Source organism: Pongo abelii, chromosome 12 (genome assembly GCF_028885655.2).
Source record: "Pongo abelii isolate AG06213 chromosome 12, NHGRI_mPonAbe1-v2.0_pri, whole genome shotgun sequence".
In the NCBI taxonomy this organism is placed as follows: Eukaryota; Metazoa; Chordata; class Mammalia; order Primates; family Hominidae; genus Pongo; species Pongo abelii.
Genome location: NC_071997.2, coordinates 80590043 through 80604679, shown reverse-complemented (window position 1 = coordinate 80604679; position 14637 = coordinate 80590043). Strand labels below are relative to the sequence as shown.

General features: G+C 34.2%; 1 long non-coding RNA gene across 1 annotated transcript in view; it reads left to right on the top strand.

Moving 5' to 3' along the window:
* The window catches only part of LOC129057704 (uncharacterized), a 1380833-nt gene that overhangs the window by 809842 nt on the left and 556354 nt on the right, over positions 1–14637 (top strand). The window contains exon 7 of the long non-coding RNA XR_008522424.1: positions 14053–14092. This is a non-coding gene — a long non-coding RNA (uncharacterized LOC129057704). The remainder of the gene's footprint in view (positions 1–14052; positions 14093–14637) is intronic.

Sequence of the window (14637 nt, the reverse complement as noted above, 5' to 3'; positions counted from 1 at the left end):
TTTTTTTGTTTGTTTTTGTTTGTTTGTTTATCATGTTTGTTTATTGCTACCCATATATGCTAATAAAAGATTTTAACCTGTAATCTTGCTGTCTTATGACTTTTGATATCAGGGTTGTGCTAGCCCTGTTAAACAGATTAAAAAGTAGTCTCTCATTTTATTTTTTAGATGAATGTATATAACATTGGTATTATTTATCCCTTTAACATTTGAAGAAACTCATCAGCAAAGCCATCTGGGGTAGGTTATCTTTCCTTCTTTCCTTATTTGCTTCTTTCTTGCCTCCCTGTCTTCTGCCTTTCTCTCCCTTTTGTGGAAATTTTTGGAATACAGATTCACTTACATTAACCGTTATTAAATTACTCAGCTGTCATAATAATTTTTTGCAGTAGTCTTAATGCCTGCTACTCTATAATGACCACATTGAAGCAGTGCAAATTCTTTTCTAAATTAATAAAATGTTGTTAATGCATTTCTGTACATAAATATAAAATATTATAGAAAATTTTTAATCGAGGCAGTTTTAAACTCTGGATAGTGATTTAGTGATCATTCACTTTTGTCTTTGTATTCTTGTGTGTTTTATGATTTATTTTCCAAATAGAGTACATGTATCACAGTGAGAAAAGCAATGGGATTTATTCCTTTAAAAAAGTTCTAACAAAAAAGATAAAGATATTTGTTACTTTTACTTAGTTAGAGTATTATTTTAATTAAAATAATAGCAGAGACAATAAGCATGAGGATGAATTTTAATAGAAGTTGAAAAGATTTTCTTTGTTTCCTCTTTGTGACAATCAGTGTGAGCCACTTGCAAATAGAAACTGTGTGAATCCTAAACACGATAGTATAGCAGCATACTATGATTGTTAACAATTCCTATGATATCTATTACTTTAATAATCTCAGTCATTATCTTGATTTCTCAATTCCTGTGTATAAATGACAAATTTTATGGAGAATTCATTTTTCTATTTTATATGTCTATGCATGCTTGGAGGCAGAATTTAATGAACAGATCAATAAAGACTCTTTAGGTGAATAAACAGAATAAGAAAACAAAATCCATTTTATCTACCACACTAGGAATGGAGAGATTATCTTTGTTACTCTGAAGCACAGGTAGCTAACAGAAGCAGCTGTTTATCCCTTTAAAATACACAGCTGTTTATCCCTTTAAAATACACAGATATATTCACCAATATTCTCATTTAGCAGGTCTAAGGAAGGGTCCTGGAATGCATGGTTCTCAAAACCTTCATATGTAATTCTTATATCTTATCAAGTATGGGAACTACTGTTATTCTATTTATTACTTTTGTTTTAAAATACCTACAAAGATTATAGAGGGGCAAATCTGCATATTTATTGTATTGTTGTTAGGATGGCGTTTCTCTAGCACTATTGACATTTTGGGATGGCTAATTTTTGTTGTAAGGGGCTTTCCTGTGCATTATACATTGTTAAGCAATATCCCTGGCCTCTACCCACTAAATTCCAGTTGCATACTCTACTCTAATTGTGAAAATAAAATGCTACCAGTTGAGAACACTGGGTTAAAACAACTGCCCTTTATAGGAAATAAAGAAAGCAGCTCTACAATTTGTGTAAACGGCTAAATTATCATGTAAATAAGAAAGCAATAAAACTCAGGAGCAGAGCAATGAATATGTCAGAGCTGCATAGCTTTTTAAAGTCAGCAGGTGTGTCCCCCATTTCAGATACTCAGTATCACAGCCAGCCTCCAACACCCTTCCATGTTCAAGGTCCAGATTCCTTTATACTGACCATTTTTATATTAACTTCTTTTTTGCCCCAAGACATCGTGTCTTTTTTGTTTATATCTGTACACATCCTTTTTAAAACATATTTGGCAAATGAATCCCATTTCTTACATGTGGTTCTTGATTTCTGATAACAAGATCCCTTCCTTGACCAATACTTGAACTAATCATCTTAATTATACTTCCTCTAGTTTCTTGAGTGAAACACAGTATCTTATCCAGACCCCATGCTCCCTACATATCTAGCACAGGTAATCACAGCTGTTGACTTTGAAGATTCATCCTAGTTCTATACACATTTTCCAGTCACTTCGCTACATGGACAGGAATCACAGGGTCCTCCCTCTCATAGGAGCTGAAAGAATAATGTATCACGCTTTGTTTAAGACTGATGCCAGGGAGCCCCTGGACTGGAGAAGGCCTCTATTATTTGGAAGTGTAGATTAGGGAAGTTCTTAGAACCTCATGTATAGTTCACAGTTCTTAATTAGGACCTGATATGATCTGGCTCTATTATCATCTTGAATTGTAATCCCCACGTGTTGAGAAAGAAACCTGGTGGGAGGTGATAGGATCATGGGGGCATTTCCCCCCATGCTGTTCTCATGATAGTGAGTGAGTTCTCATGAGATCTGATCAGGTGGCAGTTTCCCCTGCACTCTTTGTCACCTGCTGCCGTGTAAGATGTGCCTTGCTTCCCCTTGGCCTTCCGCCATGATTGTAAATTTTCTGAGGCCTCCCCAGCCATGAGGAACTGTGAGTCAATGAAACTCCTTTCTTTGTAAATTATGAAGTCTCAGATAGTATCTTTATAGCAGTGTGAGATCAGACTAGTACAAGACCTTAAAATTAAGTCTGAGTGAACAGGGAGATAATGTGCTGGTTACATGGTTAAGATGTTAATGAAGATCATACCTGCCTTGATTTGAAGCGAATAAAAGCCTTAGAATGGGGACACTTAGAACCACTTCCTCGTGGATTCTACTGTGTACTGTTCATACAAACCCAATGACCCAAAGCACAACCGAGTGAATGATAAGGAAGGTACAGAGGACGTACATCCATTTTATTGCTGGATGCACCTGTGCAGACACTAAATGGGTGACAGTAAAGGGGAAGATTTAATACTGTTTGCTTGCAAGGTTAATAACCAGCAAGTTTTGCAGAACACTCAGCCTTTCTGGGATTGAAAAAATGCTGAGTAGACCAGAAAGTCCATCTGCCTTGTGCATGCTAACCTGGCAAATATACTGTTAATCCTAATCTTTCTTACCTTGTATCATTCACACCAAGCACCCCATGACAATTTCAGTTGCTGGATGTTTTATAACACCCATTTCCAATATACGCCTTAGAGGTTGCCTGAGATTTGGGAGAGGGGATTCAAAACTCATTAGAGTTTATTTTTTCCGTCAAAAACACTAGCTGTTTTGGCTAAATTTTTGAGATGGGCCTCATTTGAAAGTCTCACAAAAAGAATATTATGTATGTTTTAATATTCTGGAAACTGGTTTGGCTGTCAGGACAGAAAGAAATCTGGAGTATTATCCATGAGACTCTGCAAGCTATGAGCTCAAAACAGATATCATGTGATACTTCAGTAATGCTGACAGGGCTGGTTGTTTACTTGGAACTAACCCTATGTGAAGATCTATGGGAGATACAAAGATAAGTGACACCTCCATGACATAAGTGAATATGACTCAGGGACTTGTCAACTCTAATAGACACACTTTTAGCTCATTACCTTTGAGCACTCATGATGATTGGAGTGGACCACTGGGTCATTAAAGGGGCCAGCCCTTTCTTAAAGGAATAATCATACATATATCAGTAGTAGGAATATAATGGACTTCTCAGTGATTCAGGACATGGGATAGACAAAGTTGACTTACACCAAAAAAATACTAATATTGTGGATGTGTGGCTACATGCCATAGTAACTAGTCAGTCCTGATGTTTGATATGTGTAATCATATCATTCCAAGGGGTTGAAAGCATACTCCTTATTCCAGAACTGTTAAGGGGTAGGGAATCATTAGGCCTGGTACCAAATTAGGCAAATACTATAGTATGAATGAAAAGATAATGATGTACTTCACAGATAGCAAACAGTTAGAAAAAAAGTGCATGGTGATTATATGTGAAATAATTTTATTTCTCTAACAAGAGGAACCTAAAATGAGGTGAGAATACGTGACGTACTAAAACACTATTGGCCAAATTTTGGGAGAAGATGGTTGCTAACAGTTTGCCTGGAAATGTCAGAAGAAAAACAGATTGGTTCCCCAAGCCTGAGACTTTACAGAGTTTTCTTTCCTTAAGGTGCAAACATATTCCCTGCATATATACATAATTAACCTGAGCCTTATATCTGGAGGAGCAGATCAGAACTTGAAACATCATGGCTCATGTAATTGTTTCTCATATTAGGCATTACAACATGAATTTGGGAAAAGAGTAGAACATGTAGTGCACTAATAATTTGATCTACTGATTATGAGGATTTGACATGAAGCATATAAAAACTGGTATTAGTCTCTAGAAAGAGGTTTTTGAGATTAAAATGTATTTTCTTATATAAATCCCAAAGTAGTAGGTGATTAAAGTCACACATGTGATTTGCGAAATGGCCACTATACTTTTAAATATATTTCAACCATATGGTAACTGTCTTAGAAAAATACATCAAAGTAATGGCAGTATGAAAAATGTTCTGTGAAACTGCATGAACTCTTATGTATCATACGTAATAATGGAGGAATATATGCCTTTTAAGAGAAAATGGTGCAACTACAATCTAGACAACTTTCAAAACTTAGCAGAAAACATTTGCTGGTGGAATATACCTATAAGAAGTAATACAATTTCAACAAATCACAGACAATGCCTGAGATACGTGGTCCTGAATTGCATTACTTAGAGGGAAAGGAGAGATTTACCTATTAGTTATATGCCTACTATTATAATATTATGTGGTCGTACATGTGTGTAGGCACAGAAAAAAATGTTTCAAAGTGTTAACTAGTGAATGTTTTCATCAGTTGAAGGAGATCGTAGCATCAGTCTGTGTAATCATAAGGTATTGCTCAGGACCTAGGGTTGACCATCCCCAGCCCTGCCAAAGAGGTCAGCTGTGATAAACTAATCAGTCCTGCTGTTTGAAAACCGCCTATTCATTCTGGAACAATGCTAAATTGTCTGCAATGCAAACCTTAGGAAAATGTCTATACCATGTAGTATAATAAAAAATATTGAGAACTCATATATTAGGTCCAGATGACATTGTAGTTAGAATGAAAGTTCATAGATTGAGATGTTACTAATGCAGCTTCAGGTTTCCCAAGAAGAAGGGGGTCCTCTAAGCAGACCAGATCCTATCTCTATGTGGGTTATTTATGCCCATGATCCCAGAGTACTCTTGTCAAGAGACAAAGAGGCTGGTGAAGACTCATTCCCACTTAGACTCCTACAAATGTGCAAACTTCTAAGAGGTAGAATAGAGTTTATTATTTTGTATTAGAATTAGGTTATTCAAGGCAAAATGGAAGGTTTCACTTACATTCTCAACAGTCAATATACATTAGTAGAGTTTAACTACAGTCTAAATGTTTCAATGCATATGAAAAATATGCCTTTGCTCACCAAAAATTTTCTGGTTTTGTTTGATTTATCAGCCACCATTAACAGAATAAGTGAAAATTCTCAGGGTCTATAGTTATGCATTGGATTACCTTTAATTTATGACAGTTTTAGGTAACTTTTTAGAGTTTTTAGAGATTTGTAGGAGATTAATTTATCTGAATACACAGTCAAAAAAAAGGAGGCCTCAGAAAATAATCCAATGTTGAAGAGCTGGGGAAAGCAAAAACAAGGAAGATTCAGAAATGAGAAATGAGGGGAAATACCAGAGGTAGTGATCCAGTACCCCGATGGCTGTCAGATTCTTCTCGTTTTATTGACCATGTTCTTTTAAATGGGGCCAGGGGACCAGAGTATTCATCAAGTATCACTGGTGTGTTGGACACTTATTTTGCCTTACTTCATATCTTCTCTACCTAACCTTTACTCCAGACATTGCTAAGGCAAGCAGATGCATGCAGATGTAAACTAATAGTGCTTTGTCTCACCACATTTACTTTCTTGGATTATTCTCCTGGGCTTTTGTAACTCAGTGTAGGGAAACCTGCATAAGCCTACTTTGCGCTTATGCATGTTTTACTAAAATATCAGTGCTGTGAACAACCTAATGGGACAGTTCCTGCATGATGAGAGAGAAGAGCTGATGACAAATACTTCCTCTTTTTGTTCTTGTGGGAAGTTGTGAGACTCCATATATAAATCTCCAAAGAAGGTCCCAATTAAGCAGCATTTTCCACATCGGGGAGCAATCCTAGAACTCACCCTCCTATTGACTTTTCTCTTTCCCTCTTTCATTTTCTCATCCCCCCCCACCAACTCCTGTGCCATAGGAATATTTCCCAAAATAAACTACTGCACATAAAACCTTGTCTCTGCTGCTGCTTTACCTAGGTTAATTCAGATACTCTATGGTGTGTCAGAAACTCTTAAGACTTAGAAATATGAAATGAAGCAAACAAATAAATGAACAAGAACTCTTTTTATATACAACTTTCAATTTGGTGGGAAGGTAGGCAATAAACAGATGAGGAAATGTATATGTGGTATGTAAGCTAATAATAAATAAATCAGTATAAGACAGAGAATGTCATTATGGGGAAGAATTTTTTTTAAAAAAACAGCTTTTAGATATAAGTCACATGCGATATAATTTATGCATTAAAAGTGTACAATTCAATGTGGTTTTTTTACTATATTTACAGTGTTGTGCAACCAATGCCATAAACTAATTTTGAAATATTTCCATCTTCTTAGATGAAACCCTGTGTCCATTAGCTGTCACCTCCCCATTGTTGTTCAGCCCCCTAACCATAACCAACAATCTTATTTCTCTGTAATGGACAACCTCTTTATTCAGGACATGTCGTGTAAATGGAATCATACAATATGTGGTCTTTTTGTAACTGGCTTCTTTTGCTTAGCATAATGTTTTCAGGATCAGCCATGCTTCTGTACATATTAGTTCTTTGGCAAGATAAATTGTATGACTATATCACATTCTCTTTTTCTATTTATCCATTCATCACTTAATGGACATTTTGATTCTTTCAACTTTTTGACTATTATAAATAAAACTGTTATGAACATTTAATGTATAAATTTCTGTGTGGAAATGTCTTTCTTTTTCTCTCAGATATATATGTTAAATAAAAATTGTACCTTAAGAAGTTAAAAGGCAAGGAAATCTTTACTCAAGACTCTTATAACACGGAGGGTGATTGAACTCAATTCTGCTGAAACAAAGAATAGGAAGGTTTTTAAATGCTAGAGTATGTCAATGGAAACATACTGATGGACATTAGAGGGGAGGTTGGTTAATGTGATTAGGTCACCTGTGTTCACTAATAGTCTTTCATTAAAGTTAGGATTCTATGCTCCCACAGAGACTGGGAGGTAGAAACAATATTTTCTTCAATTATTATATTTGAAAGGGGTGGCTCCTTGAGAAAGACATTCCTGGATTCCAAAATTGGCAAGAGGCTGGGAGAAAGTTGATATCTCAGAGGGGAAGAGAAAAAATTGCAATTGCAAGTTTTTTCAAGTAAATGATCTAGGAAAAAGGAGGACAGTGACCTATATTCAGGAAGAAACCTAGCTAAAATTTAGTCAGGCTGAGGGGAACTTAAAGGTCATCCAGGACATAAAGCTAGGAGTAGAATTAGCTGGGTCGTATGGTACCACTAGGTTTAATTTTTGCTTTACAACCCCACTGTTTTTGGAAGCAGCTGTACCATTTTACATTCCCAGCAATGGTGTATGAAATAGTCAATTCTCCACATTTTTAGCAACAGTTGTAATTTTCTGTTGCTATGGTTTGAATGTTTTTGTCTCCTCCAAAAATTGATGATGAAGCTTAATCCTCTACAAAGTTCAGGTGTTGCCAATGTGATAGTACATGAGGTGAGGCCTTTAAGAGGTGATTAGGCCATGAGGGCTGCTTCCTCCTCCCTAATGAAATTAAAGCCCTTTAAAGGGGCTTCATACAGCCAGCTTGCCCTTCTGCCTTCTATCATGAGAGAACACAGCCAGAAGGCTCTCATCAAATCAAATGCAGGAACCTTGGTCTTGAACTTCTCAGCCTCCAGAAATACATTTCTGTTCTTTTTAAATTACCCAGCCTCAGGTATTCTGTTATAGCAGCACAACACTGCTATAATAGACTAAGATACCTGTCTTTAAAAATACATATTATTATAGTCATCCTATTGGGTATGAAGTGATATCTTAATGTGGTTTTGATTTGCATTTGTCTAAAGACTAATAATATTGAGTGTCCATGTGCTTATTGGACATATATATCTTCTTTTAAGAAATATCCATTAAGATCCTTTGTGTATTTCTAAATTGGATTATTTTTATTTTTTCTTGAGTTATCTTTTTATTATCGATTGATAAGTGTTTATATAACTTTTAGTTTTAGTAATTAATATATTCTGGGTAATGCAAATGACATGATAATAGATTCTCTCACACCACCATTTCACTTCATCTCATGGAGATACTGAAAAGATTGAAATGGAATTAAAAATAATGGTATGTTTTCTATATTAAAATAGTCATATAAAATTTTATATTATGCTTATGTCAGCTAAAGTGAAAGGAATGATAACATTTTATTACAAATTTAAAAAGTTAAAAATCTTTGATAAATATTACCTGCATGATTGTCCTGGGATTCAGTATGTTTTTTCACTTCACTTTTACAACTCTGTTTGGTGATCTTTGGTTTCTTAACACATTACTAAGGCCCTAAGAGCTTTAGTCCTGTCTAGCCCTGTTGCAATGACACTTATTGTCTCAGGGGCCTGTGATATCAGTTTTACATCGGTCACCGACTCTGAGATTGCCCTGGGCTCTTTAGACTAGTCATTAAACCTACTTTTCCTTTAGCCTCATTAGACTCCTAAAACCAGAATCTTGACCTCCTACTTAGCCTGGCTGGTGAAGAGGAAACTGAATGCAAGGCAAGTATGTGTCAGATGGAAGCATTGTAGGAACACAGGATACAATCTCCTGAGTGATAATATAATTGCAAAATGATAGATAGTATTTAAATAATTTAAAAACTTTTTGCTTTACAGGTAGGCACTTTTATATTAGCTTTCAAGATTTCAGTAACATATAGACATCATCAGAAAATAATAAAACAATATACATTGAGTGAGTAGTGTAAACATTTTAAACTAACAAAAAATGTAAGTGATCTTTGTTTCTAATAACTTTTTTCCTACTTCCATGTGACTTTCTAATTTTCTCTCATTAAGTGCTGTGAAAAACCATCATTTCACTTCAGATAAGGTTTCAGTGCCTCAATAATTTCTATTTTCAACCACTGGAAAGACAGTCTCTAGAATCTCTGTTCTTGTATTTTGGAAATAATGGGAAAATTTATTGACTAAAGTTCCAACAGAGACTCTAAACTCTGGAAAAGGTAGAAAGATATATATGCACAAAGAAATGCTTCACAGATTATCAAGGAGATAGAAAACAACTAATAGATTCTTTCCATGGTAAGACCCAAAAAGAAGAGATTTGCTCTAACAAGAAACAATACTCAATAATCTTTTTATATGATAACAAGAATTCACAAAAATCTACTTTTGGCTGGTGCATAATAGGAAACAAAAAAATAGCAAAATATCGAGCTTTGTATGTGACCAGTTAGGTCAGTTTGTTAAGATGTGGCATTAAGTGAGATCAGATCACATAATTTCATTTTTAGAAATGACTTTTACAATTATCAACTTAAACCATTTCATTATAAAAATGAGAAAAATGAGCCTCATAAAGGTCAAGTAAATTTTTCCAGAAAGGACTTTTGATTAGTGCTCTCCTACACATGAGTTCTATGTTATTTTCTCTATTTCATGCAGTTTCTACATGAGTTACGTCCTTTGCCCTATGCTGTTCTTTAGCACACAGATTTCTATTTTTTTGTATCAACTATATGCATGACATTATGTTTCACAAAATGGATTTATTATTTTAAAGGGTGAATATTTCAAAATTAGTATTCAGAGTTCATCCTCATTTTATAGCTGTAGAAACTGAGTCTCAGGGGAGTTATGTGGCTTCCTTAACATTACAAAGTTAGTAAGTGGCATGGTTAAAATTCAAATCCAATAGGTTCATATCAGCCAAATCCATAGTTATTTTAGCAGACGGTGATGATTTTCTAGTTTTAGGTGTGCTAAAGAATAAAGAAAAAAGTGAAGAAATTTAAATCAGCAAATCTTACTTATTTCAGTAAATGTTAATTTCACTGCTCTGTAATAGGTATATTTATTAAATTATATATGTAGGCAAAAACAAAGAAGCAAACTAAGAGAAAACAAAAACACAACTATGTCACTTGGAAACAAGTTTTACTATCACTTGGTCTTTTGTGATATTTCAATAGGCTTATAAAAGTGAATATATGTAGACTTCCACTTCAGTCCAGGAGGATTAACAGGTATTTGATTTGCCCTCACATCTTAATCACTAGAAACCAGACAACTATATGAAACAATGGTTTTCAGTTATTGTACAGCAGGCAGTGCAGAACTGTGATCCCAGAGAGAAGGAAAATAAATGAGATAATTCCTATAATTGCAATAGCTTAGTCTCTAGAAGTAGTTTCCAGGTAACAACAGAAGAGAAAAAGCCAAACAAACCTCAGAAATCTCTGTGAGTGGAGAAAAAAAAGAGGTTAGTGTTTGGGGATACTGAGGTGCTCATAATTTGTGGGACAGACCACTAGAGAAAAAGAAGCTTAAGTAGATATAAGAACAGACCTTGAAAGGCTCTAACTGATCCCCAATAACTCCACTGCATACCAGAACAAAGAGGGCAATATTATTTTAAAACTACCATACAGAAACAAATAATGAAAAATACAAAATGTGCAGCATACAATGAAAATCACCAGGCATGTAAAGAAATAGAAAGATAAGACCAATAATGAAGATAAAATTTAAGAAATGTAAACAAATCTAGAAATCACCATTGCAGTTAGCAGAGGACATAATAGCAGTGACTATAAATATGTTCCAAAAGTTCAAAGAAGTAAGTGAAAATAGGAACATGATGAAGAGAGAAATAGAATAGATAAAAAATAAAAAATTGAACTTTTAGATATAATAATGCAATATCTTTTAAAAGTATATTCATGATATTAAGAACAGATTAAATTATGTATTTCAAAAGAAAAAGTGGTAAACATGAAGTCATAGGAAAAAAAGAAAACTCTCCAAAATAAAACATAAAGAGAATAGAACACCAAAAACTTGTGGGACAATTTCAAGTATAATTAGATCTACAGAATAAAGGGAGAGAGAGTCAGAAAAAAAAAGTTTGAAGAAATAATTGCCAAATTTTTTTCAAATTTAATAAAATTTATAAACCCATGAATTCAAAAGCTCAACAAATTTGAAGCAGAAAAAAGAAGAAAAAGAAAACACTACTATGGCACATCCTGATCAAGTTGGTGAAAACCGGAGTTAAACAAAAGCCAAATCTACTCAGTCCAGAATTTTACATAACATAGCATAGCTTGACTCCTAAATGAACATATGGCATTAGATGTCATTTAATGATCACCCTTTAAAAAAATTGCTATAACTTTAGTAAGGAGCACAACCTTATTCAGCTTAATATGAAGCAGATCTATGTATCAGTGTAACTATCACCCTTAAATTGAATATATATCATTCCAGAAGGTTCCTTAAAATTTATTTTTTTATATTTACATGGTAGGTGTGTATATTTTGGGGGTACATCAGATGTTCTGATACAGGCGTGCAGTGAGAAATAAGCACATCATGGAGAATGGGGTATCCAAACCCTCAAACATTTATCCTTTGAGGTACAAACAATACAATTACATTCTTTAAGCTATTTAAAAATATACAAAATTAAGTTATTATTGACTACAGTTACCCTATTTTTCTATCAAATAGTAGGTCCTATTCATTCTTTCCATTCTTTGTGTCCATTAACCATCTCCACCTTCCTCCGAACTGCTGGTAACCATCCTTCTACTCTCTATGTCCATGAGTTCCTTCATATCAAGTCAATCAAATCATGATTTGATTTTTAGATCCCATAAATAAGTGAGAGCATGCAATGTTTGTCTCTCTGTGCCTATTTCACTTAACACAATGATGTTATTTCCATCCATGTTGTTGAAAATGACTAGATTGCTTTCTTTTCATGACTGAATACTGCTCCATTGTGTTTATGTGCCACATTTTCTTTATCTATTCATCTGTTGATGGACACCTAGGTTGCTTTCAAATCTTAGCTATTTATTGTAAACAGTGCTGCAACAAACATAGGAGTACAGATTTCTCTTTGATATACTGGTTTCCTTTCTTTTGAGTCTATATCCAGCAGTGAGATTGCCAGATCATATGGTAGCTCATTTTTCAGTTATTTCAGGAGCCTCCAAACTGTTTCCATAGTGGTTATACTGATTTGTATGCCCACCAACAGTGTACGAGGGTTCCCTTTCCTCCACATTCTCTCCAGCATTTTTATTGCTTGTCTTTTGGACAAAAGACATTTTAACTGGGGTGAGATTATATCTCATTGAAGTTTTGATTTCCATTTCTCTGATGATCATTGATGTTGAGCACCATTTCATATGTCTGTTTGTCATTGACATGTCTTCTCTTCAGAAATATCTATTCAAATCTTTTGCCCATTTTCTGATTGGATTATTAGATTTTTTTCCTATTGAGTTGTTTGAGCTTCTTATATAGTCTGGTTATTAATCCCTTGTCAGATGGGTAGTTTGCAAATATTTTTTCTCGTTCTGTGGGTTGTCTCTTTACTTTGTTGACTGTATTCTTTGCTATGCAGAAGCTTTTTATCTTGATGTGATCCCATGTGTCCGTGTTTGCTTTGGTTGTCTGTGCTTGTGGGGTGTTGTTCAAGAAGTCTTTGTTCAGACCAATGTCCTGGAGATTATCCCCAGTGTTTACTACTAGTTTCATAGTTTGAGGTCTTAACAAGTGTTTAATCCATTTAGATTTGATTTTTGTATATGACGAGAGGTAGGGGTGTAGTTTCATTCATTTGCATATGACTATCCAGTTTTCCCAGCAGCATTTATTGAAGAGACTGTCTTTTTACCAGTATATGTTCTTGGCACCTTTGTCAAAAATGAGTTTCCTGTAGGTGTGTTGATTTATTTCTGGGTTCTCTATTCTGTTCCATTAGTCTATGTGTCTGTGTTTATGCCAGTACTGTGCTGTTTTGGTTACCATATGTCTGTAGTATAATTTGAAGTCTGCTAATGTGATTCCTCCAGTTTTGTTCCTTTTGCTTAGGATAGCTCTCTCTATTCTGGGCCTTTTGTGGTTCCATATATATTTTAGAAATTTTTTTTATTTCTGTGGAGATTGTCTTTGATATTTTGTCAGGGATTGCATAGAATCTGTAGGTTGCTTTGGGTAATATGGACATTCTAACAGTATTGATTCTTCCAATTCATGAACGTGAAATATGTTTCCATATTTTGGTGTCCTTTTCAATTTCCTTCATCAGTGTTTTATAGTTTATAGAGGTCTTTCACGTCTTTGATTAAGTCAACTCCTAGGTGTTTAATTTTACCTGTGGGTATTATAAATGGGATTACTTTTTAAATTTCTTTTTCACATTGTTACTGTTGACATATAGAAATGCCAGTGATTTTTGTATGTTAATTTTGTGTCCTGTAACTTTATTAAATTTGTTTATCGGTTCTAGTAGTTTTCTTTTTGAGTCTTTAGATTTCTCCAAATACAACATCACATCATCAGCAAACAGGAATAATTTGACTTCTTCCTTTCCAATTTAGATGCCCTTTATATCTTTCTCCTGTTTAATTATTCTAGCTAGGACTTCCAGCACTACGTTGGATAACAGAAGTTTCTCTTATAATCCTTCTCAGAGATAATAATTCTGCTTTTGAAAACTAAAGATTAAATTCTGTCTAGTCTCAAACATCATATGAACTAAATCATATTATAATAACTTGTGTGTCTGTCTTCTTTCATTCAACATATTATCTGTCAGAATTATCTATGATTTTGCATTTTTCAGGAATACTTTTTGTTGATTTTATAAATGCACTAAAATTCATCCATTCTCTTTTTTGTAGATGTTTGAGTTGCTCCCAGTTTTATGCTACCATGAATGAGGTCAGTAGAAATATTTTTATACATACTGTTGGCTAATGTAGTCAATTATGTTTTTGTGATATATACCTAAACATGGCATTGTTGGGTCATAAGGTAGAAGTGTGCCTAGGCTTAATAGACGTTGTCAAGAGTTACTCACAGTAATTGAAGTAATTTATATTTTTACCAACCCTACATGAGAGTTTCGGTTTCTTCACTTTCTCACCAACAGTTGACATTGTCTGTCTTCTTTAGTTTTTGTTTTTCTCTTGGAGTAAGTTGATAAATCATTGAGATTTTACTTTGTGTTTTCTTGATGCATAATGATGTTGAGCATATTTTATATGCTTATTGACCATTTAGCTATCTACCTTTTGCTTCTTCAAGTTTTCCATTTTTTAAAGTGTGTCTTTGGTCATTTAATTATGAATTTGTAGGATTCATTTATAACCTAGATATGTATTCTTTGTTAGATATATTTGTTTTATGCATCTTCTTCTAGTTTTTTTTTGGACTTACCCATTTCAATGAACAAAAGATCTTGATTTCAAAGAAGTCCAATTTAT